The 12,516-nt window shown below is 40.3% G+C and overlaps 1 long non-coding RNA gene across 2 annotated transcripts; it reads left to right on the plus strand.

Moving 5' to 3' along the window:
- The first annotated feature begins 1,879 nt into the window (after positions 1–1,879).
- LOC121878375 lies at positions 1,880–10,782 on the plus strand. Of its 2 annotated transcripts, XR_006091143.1 has the most exons (4): positions 1,880–2,223; positions 2,636–2,839; positions 7,942–9,401; positions 9,478–10,782. It is a non-coding gene; the product is annotated as an uncharacterized LOC121878375 (long non-coding RNA). The 2 variants fall into 2 exon arrangements; XR_006091142.1 differs by having other exon boundaries at positions 1,886–2,223; positions 7,942–10,782.
- The last annotated feature ends 1,734 nt before the right edge of the window (positions 10,783–12,516 follow it).

Raw genomic sequence — 12,516 nt, forward strand, 5'->3', positions numbered from 1 at the left:
CTGGCACTCGTAACAGACCTATAGTACAGCCAATGAGTGAAAGTCTGAAGGGAATTGAGTTATGATATCTCGAAGAATCTAGTTACTGCTTGAGATAATTTGGTTAACCTGGAGATTTACCTCTATTTTAATTCACCTGATGAATAAGACACCATAACGATACCTGGAAAGGGAGGTTTAGGTTAGATTGGGTTAGGTTAGGTTAGGTTAGGTTTTGCTAATGCTTGTCTAGGTTAGGTTAGGTTAGGTTAGGCCAGGCTAGGTTAGGTTAGGCTAGGCTAGGCTAGGCTAGGTTGGGGTGAATCTAATTTATGCAATACTTCAAACTTCCATTACTGTGAGATGTAATGATTATTTTACATTCAAAACATAAGATTCTATACAATGAAAAATTTCTTCACGTATTAAGACAACACGTGTAAAAATGTCTGAGATTTTACTCACGAAAATTCCCTACCGAGTCATACCCGGACGTTCGGACAAGTTTTATAAATATAGATTCTTACTGTTTCAGTGACTCGAGAATAAAAGTATACAATGCTAAGAATTTACCTAAGACGCCGGAATTATTAAAAAATGTAGCATATATTTTCATGAGAGGTGAAATTTTAATCGTATATATAAACCTAATAATTAACAAGCGTACAGACGAACGGCGCGTCTCCAAATTCATAATCGTGCATAACCTGTAATAGACGTGTTCAAACGGTCCGGGTGCCTTCCGAGGAGCATACACGTATATTGCATCAAATACGTACTCGAGGACATGGCTGACCAGTGAGTGTTAGCTGATATATTGTCGATTACATTCCACTTGGACAATCGTTTATTTTAACCTAACCTAACCTGTTTTATGCTATCTAACAGTGGGATGGCACCACATTGTTAGCTTAATGATTATGGTGGTGATATTTATAATTTTAATTGAAGAGTGATATATTAATGGCTGTGTGTGAATGACCTGATATATTAATAATGGCTGTGTGTGGATGACCTGATATATTAATAATGGCTGTGTGTGGATGACTAGTGTGAATATGAACATTTGAATGTCTAATAATACGTATAAATAGGAATGACACAATGGAGCCATGGTGACGTAAGATCAGCTGGTGTGACGTCTAAAAAATGCATTACCTAAATCCGGTCGTGGTAGCTTCGTCACTCACTCACTGTAAGGTTAACATATAAACATCCAGAATGGTAATTGGGGAATAATAGGGATTTTTGTTTATTAGAGGAAATATGATAACTGAAAATTATGTATGAGGACCTCGAAAAACTATCAAACAACTCCATACATTTTTCAGGTAAAGTATAATAATATTTCTTGATTTTAGAAAGATATATGAGTTACGAAGATTTAATAAAGATGCTTAGAAGTTTAGTATAATAATAATAATAATATTATCGACATTACTATATAATACTATGAGCTAGTGGTATTAGACAACTTTTCGTACCATCTTGGTCCAACAGCTATCCATGACTGACTAATGAGTTTTTTTTACAATATTTTTTCTTTTCGAACGCAAGTTATTTCGTGTTAACTTTAGGCTTTGTTCACCTATTAAAACGTGGCACTGGTAGGAACGTGTGGAGTGAGTGTACAAGGACGCGAGTTGCCACTTGTTATTTATTGCTCCACACTTTCTATATGGAAAACTCACAGCCTCTACGTATTCATTTGTATTTTAAATAATTATAAAATTTAAGTAACTACTTCTACCATTTAGTTCATAAAAGTAAGGGTAATAAAAGAAGGAGAGGCCAGTAATTTTACCTTACTTTGAGTTATTTTTGTAGCCCTCTGCTGCAACCGAGGATGATTGAAACGTATTTGTCTCCCGTCCTAAAACGTATATACACAACTATATAAAATCTCGCTTCTCTTGCTCTGTTCAGCAAGTAGTCCTTCCGCCACCAGCTTCACCACTCTCCACTGGACGAGAACTGCTGCTTATGCTTAACAAGAGACTAGTAGTGATAGAGAAAATATTTTAGTGTACGACCAAAAGCAGGAGTTCAGTCTACGTTGGTACTTTCTATGAGTGGAAGAAGGCGTAACTTGCTCTAATGTTGAGTCGTGTTAACAGCAATGGAGGCTTTTGGAGCTATTTTATGTGTGACTGCAGACTTGACAGTGATCACGCGTTAATGAACTCTTCAGTGGATGGAAACAGTGACGTCAACAGAGAGAACACCAGATAGAAAAAAGATGAGGTAAGAAAATTGAAGTTTTTTAGTTGTGTTGATATTGTGTTTGGTTAATAGACTCAGTGTTTTATATAGCTGCATTATATGGGAGAGTGTTGTTGTTACGAGCAATATTGTGAAGTTGTTCATTACTTCTTAGTTAAGTCTGCAATATATCCTTAATATGTTTCAGTATCATGGTTGTGTGTTAAAAGGAGAGAAAATTTACCAATAAGTAGTGTGAAGGTTGCAGTTGTTTTCATTATATATTTCTGAACTAGATTCTCAAACAAAAAATAGATTATTGTGCGTAAAGTTACTGTAGTAGATAATCATACTTTAATTTATTCAAAGTATCAGTTGATTCTAATTAAGGTAAATAGTTTAGAGAAAGTAACTCGAATTCTTACACGGAAGTAAATAATTTGATATCTTGCAGGATGACAGTCAATCAGTGTGTGGCTTTGATTACACAGCCACACCGTCCACCAGCCACTTGTTACCCACCACCTTGCCCATCACCACTCACTCATCTGCCCTCAGTGTTCAGTAGTATACCAGTTAACTCAACCAAAACCAGCGTCACCCAGCCACCAATAACCACCGAGAACTCAACCATAGGCCACCTCCCCCTCACCCATTGGTAAGTAAACTCTGAAATCTTTCTTAGTGTTTTTGTTATATTACTGTTAGTGTCTCCAGGTGAACCCCATAATTGGAAGGGATATAAAAGTTTCAACTGTGTGTGTGGGGGGGGGGGGACTATACATGAGAATAATCAAAGGTAAAATAATATATTGATTTTTTTTCTTCTATTTTATGTGTTTGTATCTTGTGAATCATCGTTATGGAGAGACAGACATTACCATATCCCATGACTGTGTGACGTCACGCTGGGTGGTTATATCTCCCCTCCCCGAGTGGATTTCATTGTTTGCGAGATAGAAAGAAGTTTTGTTGATGACCTTCTCAGAGATCGTGAATATAGTTTCTCATGCATGTTGTATAGTAATGTTTCTAAAGGTGATAAAATAGTTAAAGATGACTTTAAAAAATCTGCCATTCTCAATAAGAGTTTAATATGAATTTCTCCCATTACGTATTATCATTTCCTAAAGTATATTTGTCTTGTTATTAATATTATCTAAAATTACATTGAATGCGATTTTCTCATGAAATTCACCAAATGCCTTAATGTGTTTAAAGACTTAAATAATGTAATTTCAATTCCTGTCTTCAGTTCATATTCTAGCCTTGGTACTAGTTCACGCATTAATCACGATAGCTTTTGAAAGATTGAAAAACTCACCTGCTGGTAGAAGGTCTGTTAGAATGGTTCCTGTAATATAATGAGCCAGGGGCGTCGCCGTACCCCCAGTCGTCTGTGTGTGATAGAGGGAACTGACGCACTTCACGAGCCGTATTTTTAAAAATCATAAATAAACACCAGCGCCGAAGAAAACGATAAAGAATGCCACTTTAAGGGGGTACTAGAACGCCGATAAAAACAATATATTTCATTGGAAATTACGTATCACTCGGTACGGGGGTCTGCTCGTTGGAAATCCAGAGGCGGAGGAGGGTTGTATGTGCTCCAATGTATAGCATAAAGCGAAATATATATTCTCTCTGAAGTTGGTGGTATTTATGGTCGATATAAAACTCTCGTTCCTGGGCTACATTATTGGAACGTCGTCTCTCGCTGCCGTTCCTCAGTCTCCACGTTTCTCCTTTTCTTTCCTTTACTGTTTTCCCATTTTTTTTCTCTTTACTTCCTGTTTTTTTTTCTTTCTTATTTATCATAACTTTGCATTATTTTGTTGAGACTGATCTATTTTTTATGCCTCAACTTAATCGTTATCTTGATTGTCTGTGGACGATGGTTTAACTCTTTGAGGATGATGTCTTATCCTATGCGTCCTGAAGGAGTTGGTCATTATTTTTTTGTTTTGCTTTCCCTCTCCACTCATTTTTTCTTCCTAATTCTACCCCCTCCATCTCCCTACTTCCCCTTCTTCCCCTCGTCCTCCTTCTCTCGGCACCCCTCCCTTATTCTCCTCCCTCCGCATCTCTTCTTCAACCTCTCCCCCTCTTCCCATTTCTCCTCCCCCCCCTCCTCCTCTATCTTCTTCTCCCCAATCCCCCAGCATCCTGACCTGACCCTTCTCTCTTATCACACTTCCCCAACAACTCATAACACCTTCGTCTTCTACCTCCCCACCCCATTACCTCAGTTTTTCACCTGCCTTCTACTTCTCATCCCTCTCTTTCTCTGTTCTACCTTCTATACATATCTTATATCATCCCATACCTCCCATTGTCTCCCAGGTGTAGGGCAGATATGTCTTATTTATCTTTTCTTCCCACTGTTACTCTGACTCTGTCCAACACCCCTCCCTTTTCCTTCTCTCTATTAATCTCCACAAGTTCTAAATCTAAGGTCTCACTGCCTCTCACACATGCAAAGTCCCTCACTGCCTCCCACTCTCCCATTCCTCCCACTTTCCGCCCAACTGTAATGCTTCACGGCCTCCCACATTCCACCCAACTGCCAGGCCTCACTGCCTCCCACTCTCTCATTCCTCCCACTCGCCCCAACTACACCCTCCCACCCCGCTACCTCTCCCTGATGGACGTGGGGCCGTAGATATGACGAGTGGGCCACCGGCTTAGGGAAATGTCGGATTCAATACCTTCCATCTCCCTGCTGCTCATATCCTCCCATCTTATCCCTCATCCGCCTCCTGCTCTCTCTCCCCTCTTTCTTCCCCCTCCCCCTCCCTCCCTCTCCTCTTCTCCTCCTTCGTCCTTTTCCTCCTACCTATTTAGTTGTATCAGTATGCAGCTCTTTATTGCACTTTTCTTTTATTATTTAGAGGTTCTTTTTCTTACAGCGCCTGATTGTTGTATATGTTGGTTGTATTTCCCAAACTTTATCTTCATTCTTGCTTCTGCTCTTCGTCCTTTTCGTAAAAATGTGGTTTTCTTTGTTTTTTTGTTTGTTTTTCTCACATTTCATTTTTAGATTTATTGATAACGTTTCTTTAATATTTTTTTCATTTTTGTTTTGTTTTCTTGCGTCGTTATTTTTATTTAATTGCAGTTATTTTTCACCCCTATTTCTTTACTTTTTTTTTGTCTATTCACCTGTTTATATTTTTCTTGAGTGATTTTCCTTCTTCGAATTTTCTACCTCGGTCGAGTCCTTTATCGGTTTTCTCTATAATTAGGTTTTCTTCATTCCTTCTCTATCTTATTCCTAGATTCTCCTTTAACCTTTTCTACTTCGAATCTTTTTTGTTTGTGTTTTCCTTCCTCCTTTTTATTATTATTTTATTGTATCTCATCTTTTTTAATTACTTCTATGTGTTTTTCTTTTATTTTTCTCCTTCATTCCTCCTATTATCTCATTTTTGTTTGATTATGTTGAGCCTTGCATTGATATCTCCTATATTTATTTGGTTTCTCTATCTCCCTTCTTCTTTCCTTCACTCTTCTCCTTTCCCCTCCTCATCCGTCGAGCCTTGTGTTTATATTCTTGGTCCTTCCCTCCTCCTCTTCCCCGCTCTTCTGCTGCTGGTGGTGGCAGCGCCGGCGGTTGATGGACGGACGGCCGTAGAGATGACGAGTGGGCCGCCGGCTTAGGGAAATGGCCCAGCCGAGGCCATCTGTCTTCTTTATGACACCCATCTTCATTTTCATATCTCATATTTGCATTTTCACGTCTCCTGCGTACATCATGGTCGTTTATAGCTAATTAGGTCGTTATTTCCCTCCCGTAGGAGAGACGTAGGCGCACATGTCATACTGGTGGGAGGGAAGGAACTCTGGGGCGCTGCTGCTGCCGCTTCTGCTCACAGTTGAGGCTTTAATGAACTTCACCAGTTTTCTTTACTTTGCCGGCGATATTCTTGTCTTTATTTTAGCGTGGGTGTTCATTATCACGTCCACAGTCTTTCTCCGAGGGTCGGGGTGGGTGAGTTAGTGGAACGTGGGAGTGTAATAATACTTCTCGGGGCTGGTAGCTACACAACAGCCATTGTGGCCTCAGTGCCCCTAGAAGCAAAGAAACTGTTGTGGTCGGACGCTCCCGATGATGTCATTATTCCAGGTTTATTGTAGTTACCCCTCTTTATTTACCTCTTGCGCCTCTCTACCTCTTGTTCTTCACTTCATTCTCACGTTATACCTCACAGTCCTCGCCCGCTTGCATCTCTCCCCATTCCCCTTTCCTCTCTCTCTCTCTCTTTCTTTCCTCTATCAACCAAAGAGGATTGGAGGTCCCCTCCCCTCCCGTGCACCCCTATCTCTCCCCTGCCAGCCATCCCTTAGTGTAACTTCTCCGGCTTGTGTATGGCATTCCAGGGCAGGTTTATAAAGAGAGGTTTGACACAGCTGTGATAATGAGTGTCGTTAGTACGTAATGGGCAGAGAGAAGAGGGGAAGATTCGTAGGAGGAGGGGAGAGGAAGATTCCCGTGGGGAGGGTACGAAAAGATACCTGGAGAAGAAAAGGGATATTCCTGAGGGAGGGAGAGAGAAAGATTGTAAGGGGAGAGGGGAGGGGGAGATTCCTAGAAAGTGCGGAGGAAAGATTTATCTAGATGGTTAGGAAAATTTAGTAGGAAGGTTTCAAGGGAGTGTGATGAGGTGGAGAGAATGAGAGGAGAGTGTAGACTCAGGGTTGAGGGAGAGGGAGGCGTTAAGGAAGTGGGGAGACAGGAGATGTCTTGGGAGGGAAAGATTCAAGGGAGAAGGAAGGCGTTTGGTGGGCGATATGATGAAGTTTAAACAGAGGATTTTTTTCACCAAGTGTGTGTGTGGTGAGGTTATTAAAGAATGGCTTACTTGAAGATTGGTTGATGTGCCACAATTTTAGGAGGAGTTATGAAGGCTTTCTAGAGAGAAAGGCATTTTCACTTTGCACTACAAGAATACTTAATTACTACAGCTTTGACATTATTCCTTAAGCCTAATTATCTAAGAACAATCAATGTTGCAGAAATTCTTTCATTCGAGTGTTTTTTTTATTATGGGCATTAATATACATAATGAAATTAGTGATTTTCAAAGCATCACAGCCAGGCGTGGGTGAGAAGTTTGTTGTGATGGAACGCAAGGAGGGAGGTGTTGTGAGGGAAGGTAAGGGGGGAGGTGTTGTGAGGGAAGGCAAGGAGGGAGGTGTTGTGAGGAGTGTGTAGTGAGAGAAGGCAAGGAGGGAGGTGTTGTAAGGTGTTTGTAGTGAGAGAAGGCAAGGGTGGAGTTGTTGTTTATGTCTCTGGTGGAGGTTGTGCCGCGCGCCAGCTGCTTCCCTCGCCAGTAGGATCTGTCATCTTCTTAATGATAACGACGCCTGAGCAAAAACCTCCCAGCTCAGAAGGGCCATTCCAGGCTATTGTGAGCGACGGATTCTGGAATATTATGCGAGAATATGGCGACGAGTGAGGGACGGGGGAGGAGGATGAGAGTCGGGGGGGGGGGGTGTAAATTGAATTGTACCGTTGTCTCTATGTTACGAGTTAATGGTGATAATCTACATGATATTTACACTTGTTAAATGGTTGAATCATTATAATGGAAGTGGTTTTGGACACTGAATAGTAGCGATTCTATTTTCTCCTTCAGTTTTTGCCTGAGTGCTGAATGACGTATGGGTATACTCTATGCTATAAGTATTAACCATAACTTTAAGACTTTAAGATGACTGATGACCCCATAGCTACTCCACTTTTTGTTTCTTCTGCAGTTTCGACCATCGGATTTTTCTCAAGGGTGAATAAAAGTCGTTCCTCTCTACATGTGATCCACTGTGAAGAAATACTCCATCAAAACATTTGTTCGAGTCATCCAATATGTACCAACGGCTTCTTAGTAACCGTCAACACACTGAGGTGAGGAGGCAGGTGGACTTCTCTCAGGCCACCAGAGGATGACTACATGATAGTCTTGATAATGGTGAAGGTGGGCAGGTGTGGCGACTTGACATCTTAAGGACTGTTTCTGCAACATCTTAGTCGATCTGAAAATTTCTTGTAGTGAAGTCTTGATATAGAGTTACCATGTATTACCCAGATAATAGTACATGGTTGATTGTGTCACGTAAATTACTTGCATGTTGATATTTGATTTATTATGACTTAATAGAGTATTATTATTTAAAGGTGCTTTGGAACTTGAACTCTGAATTCGACACATTCATTCCTTACTTGGTCTTTTATATTCAATCTCCTCACAACCCGAAGCCAAATAATCTTAACACTTTCAGTAACTCACTGACATTACGATTAGGACTTTCATGCCAGGTATTTCATCGTAATATTTTCCTTGACACATTCTATAAATCCATAGATAGGGGCTTTCGTATATTAATAGCTGATGCCTTTGTTACTCATGTTTCCTCTCGTCCACGTAGACCATATTAGTGTGTGGTATTACTTGTACCATACACTGTACTCTACACTTAACCTAACACCTAATATTTCGCTTAACAGTTTAGAGGTTTCTTTTATCTAGAACTACTAAGGAAAACTACCATAATGTACTATAACTATGAGATATCTAAATCACGACCATTTATATCCTTTATTACAAAAATTTTAAAATACATAGGATTTTAATTATATTCAACGATGCGTTATTGGTAATCTATGTAATGCATTATAAAAGTTTACTTACTAAAATATTACAGTAAATATTTCATAATATATTTTTTTTCTTCTAAATTTGTTGTTTCAATTTTTTTTCTTCATACATTGCAAAAGTTCAGCACTGGAAAATTACTTGGTAACTCCACTTAAGACTTTAGGTATAGTTAGCCATATTATACACTATTACTCCAGCAGCAAGACATCCACCACTCTTCTTCACAGTTTCTTCTTCAACACTCCCTCACTTCCTCCCCAGTTTCTCCTACATTCCTCACCTTTCTTCAGTATAAGTCGGTGTTGAGGTTAATGTCCAGACGTAGGTAAAAACCATCAGTGTGAACCCAAATTGTTCCAGCAGTGTCATGGTAGTAACACTCTTGGTCGAGCCTCATACTATCTTCCACACAATAGTTCTTACGTAACATAAAGTAGCAGAATTTTACTTTATTTTACTTAGATTTTTTATGTTTTGGGGGGGTGGGAGACACGAGAGCTTTTTATGCCATCCTTCTGTATAATCTTTCCACGCTTTACATTGTATCTTTGTATGGAGGGAGAGGTGAGAGTTTGTTACTCCATCTCTCTCCCTCCATACACTCACAATTCCCTCTCACTCACATTATGTGGAGGTGGAGGTGAGAGTTTGTTACTCCATCTCTCTCTCTCCTCATACTCTAATTCCCTCTCACTTACATTATATAAGAGGGAGAGGTGAGAGTTTGTTACTCCATCTCTCTCTCTCCTCATACTCTAATTCCCTCTCACTTACATTATATAACAGGGAGAGGTGAGAGTTTGTTACTCCATCTCTCTCCCTCCTCATCCTCTAATTCCCTCTCACATTATATAAGAGGGAGAGATGAGAGTTTGTTACTCCATCTCTCTCCCTCCTCATCCTCTAATTCCCTCTCACTTACATTATATAACAGGGAGAGATGAGAGTTTGTTACTCCATCTCTCTCCCTCCTCATCCTCTAATTCCCTCTCACTTGTATCCTTCTAACCGTACTTAGAAGTATCTTTCTCTACGACCGCTTATTCCATTTCTTTCTCAAATAAACTGGATTATTATCACACCTGACACCTTTCACAACGAGCTCATTTACATTCACACCTGGTGGGAAAAGACCTGACTCACATACCTGTTAATGTTAGAGTGTTCGTTAGTTCACTTAAATAATTACAGATGTGTGAAGGCTCTATTAATTTGTGGTCATATGGGTTTTAATAAGCTCTTAGACTATATTAACACAATTACAATTAGAATTTAAGCCAATTAGGATAAGGAACCACTAAAATTAGGGCTCTTATTAGGCTACAGGTTCATGTAGGTCCAATCAGAATTAGGACTATGGGAGGGGGGAAGCTCATTGGCCAATAACCGTGTTGATAGAGTTACCGTAAATGCTCTAAACCTTCTTTGTTTATCTCAGAAATGTATATCTAGTTTTCCTCTCGTTGACTTTTTAAGAAATGTATAAGATCTTGTTATGTACAGTATTATCTTTTTTTTTATGTACAGTATAACATGTCTTATATATTACTACCTTGGTCTATACTATGTTCTTGATATATATACTATGTAGCCTGTGTGTTATATGCTTTTTACTTACTATGCATTATGTACAGTTACGGACAAAAGTCTCATCGCCTCTTCTGCTGTTCCATGGACTCCGAGAATCAAACTCGTGAATCCGAAGCATTTATGGACACAATAATACACCAGTGTCTATTGCTTCGGGGTTATAAGTCTGAATCTCGGGGTTCGTGGAGCAACAGGAAGAGGGGTGACAAGATTTTAAACTGTGACTTCCTATTGAAATTGTAAATTATCTTTGTGTTTATTAGGAACATTGTCAAAATATTTAGCACAAACAACAACTTTATTGGTTTTGTATAATTTATATCTGTAATCCTTCAATTAAATAAAATTCAGATTTAAATATTGATTTTCTCTACCACTCTTATCATGTTGTTCTCCATAGGCTTCCCTTCTTCCTACCTACCTCTTTAATTATTCCTCCATCACTTCCTCCTTACTTATTTCCTAGATCTATCCCTCTCTCTCTGTCTCTCCATTACCCTCTATTTTCGTGTCCATCTCCACTCCTCCTCCTCCTTGCTCTCTATTTAACCTCACTCCATTACCCCTTCCTCTCCTACTATCCCCCTCTCTATCCTCCTTCCACTTCCCCTCTCTTTTTCTGAACTTATCCCTCCCCTTCGCCTTTACCTTTTCTCAAGCCTTCCCTCAATTACCCCTCCCTCCCCTCCTCTCCACCCCTCCCCCTCTCCTTCCACCCTCCCCTTTCCCTTCACCTTTGCTCAATCCTTCCCTCCATCACCCCTCCCTCCCTCCCTCCCTCCCTCCCTTATCCTTGGCCCTCCACACCTCTCTCTGGCGTGGCAGGTGCCCGCCCCTTCAGTGTGTTACCATCTCTGGCCAGGTATCTCCCATCAGTAATTCGTAGGAGCCGAGTCAGAGATACCTTAGGTAGTGACCACTCAGCTTGGTTCACGCCGCGACCTGGCATTCATGACCTAGAAACTCAGACCTTTAGAGACCACCTGAAGTTGAAACTATCGTAATGCAAAATGACCAAAACTTGGAAACCAAGAACATGAGAACCAGAACATGGGAACTAACCGTGGGAAAAAGAGAAGAGACACAAACAAACGGAGAGAGAGATATAGAGGAGACAAGAGGGACAGACAGACAAACAAGGAGAAGACACGTGCACAAACACACACACACACTCTCTCTCTCTCTAACTGAGAAAGAGACAGATGAAGAGAGGTGAGAGAGAGAGACAAAAGAAGGGATAGAGAGAGAGATAGGAAAAGGGGAAGGGAGGGAGAGAGAGAGAGAGAGACTTAGTCCCTGGGCTGGCCAAGGTTGAGGTAATGGATGATTATTGTGCTGCAGAAGGTGGGAACTGGTCATCAACTGGCATCATGTCTTTCTAATGCGCCTCATAACTCGGTGTGCAACTCTGGGGAGGGGGTGTGTGGGAGAATGCAGGAGGAGAGATAGGATAGGAATAGGGGGGTGTAAATGACCTCACAACTTCAAAGTCTTTTGTGGCAGCTTTATTCTTTCTAATTAAAATGGTATATCTGGCACGTCGTACCATGGTCATGTCCAGATTATGCCTCCCTGACAATCAATATTTCTGATGTCTGTGTATGGTTATTTTAACATTCACACATAGTCTAGAGTCTCTTTCTCTCTCTCTCTCTCTCTCTCTCTCTCTCTCTCTCTTTTCTTATCTCTCTCTCTCCTCTCTCTTTCTCTCTCTCTCTCTCTCTCTCCACTTCCTATATTTCTTCTTCCTCATGTCTCTTGGCTATTCCCCTTAAGGTCATTCATAAGGTCATGTATGTCTCATTTTTGACTAATACTTAAATGTGTTTAGGTCGTGGGCTGTTTTCCTTCTCTTCACTACCAGTAATTTATTCCGAAACATTTAATACCTATAAACAAGAACATCGGCAGAACATTAATACTGTATTTTATACACAGACACGAACAAAAAAACAAACGAAAACAAAGGAACAAAAACACAGATTTTACACGACATAAACACACACACACACACACACACACACACACACACACACACACACTCACACAAACATAAATACACAAACCACAAGTCGATTAGACACAGGAA

Source organism: Homarus americanus, unplaced genomic scaffold (genome assembly GCF_018991925.1).
Source record: "Homarus americanus isolate GMGI-L3 unplaced genomic scaffold, GMGI_Hamer_2.0 scaffold41027, whole genome shotgun sequence".
Lineage (NCBI taxonomy): Eukaryota > Metazoa > Arthropoda > Malacostraca > Decapoda > Nephropidae > Homarus > Homarus americanus.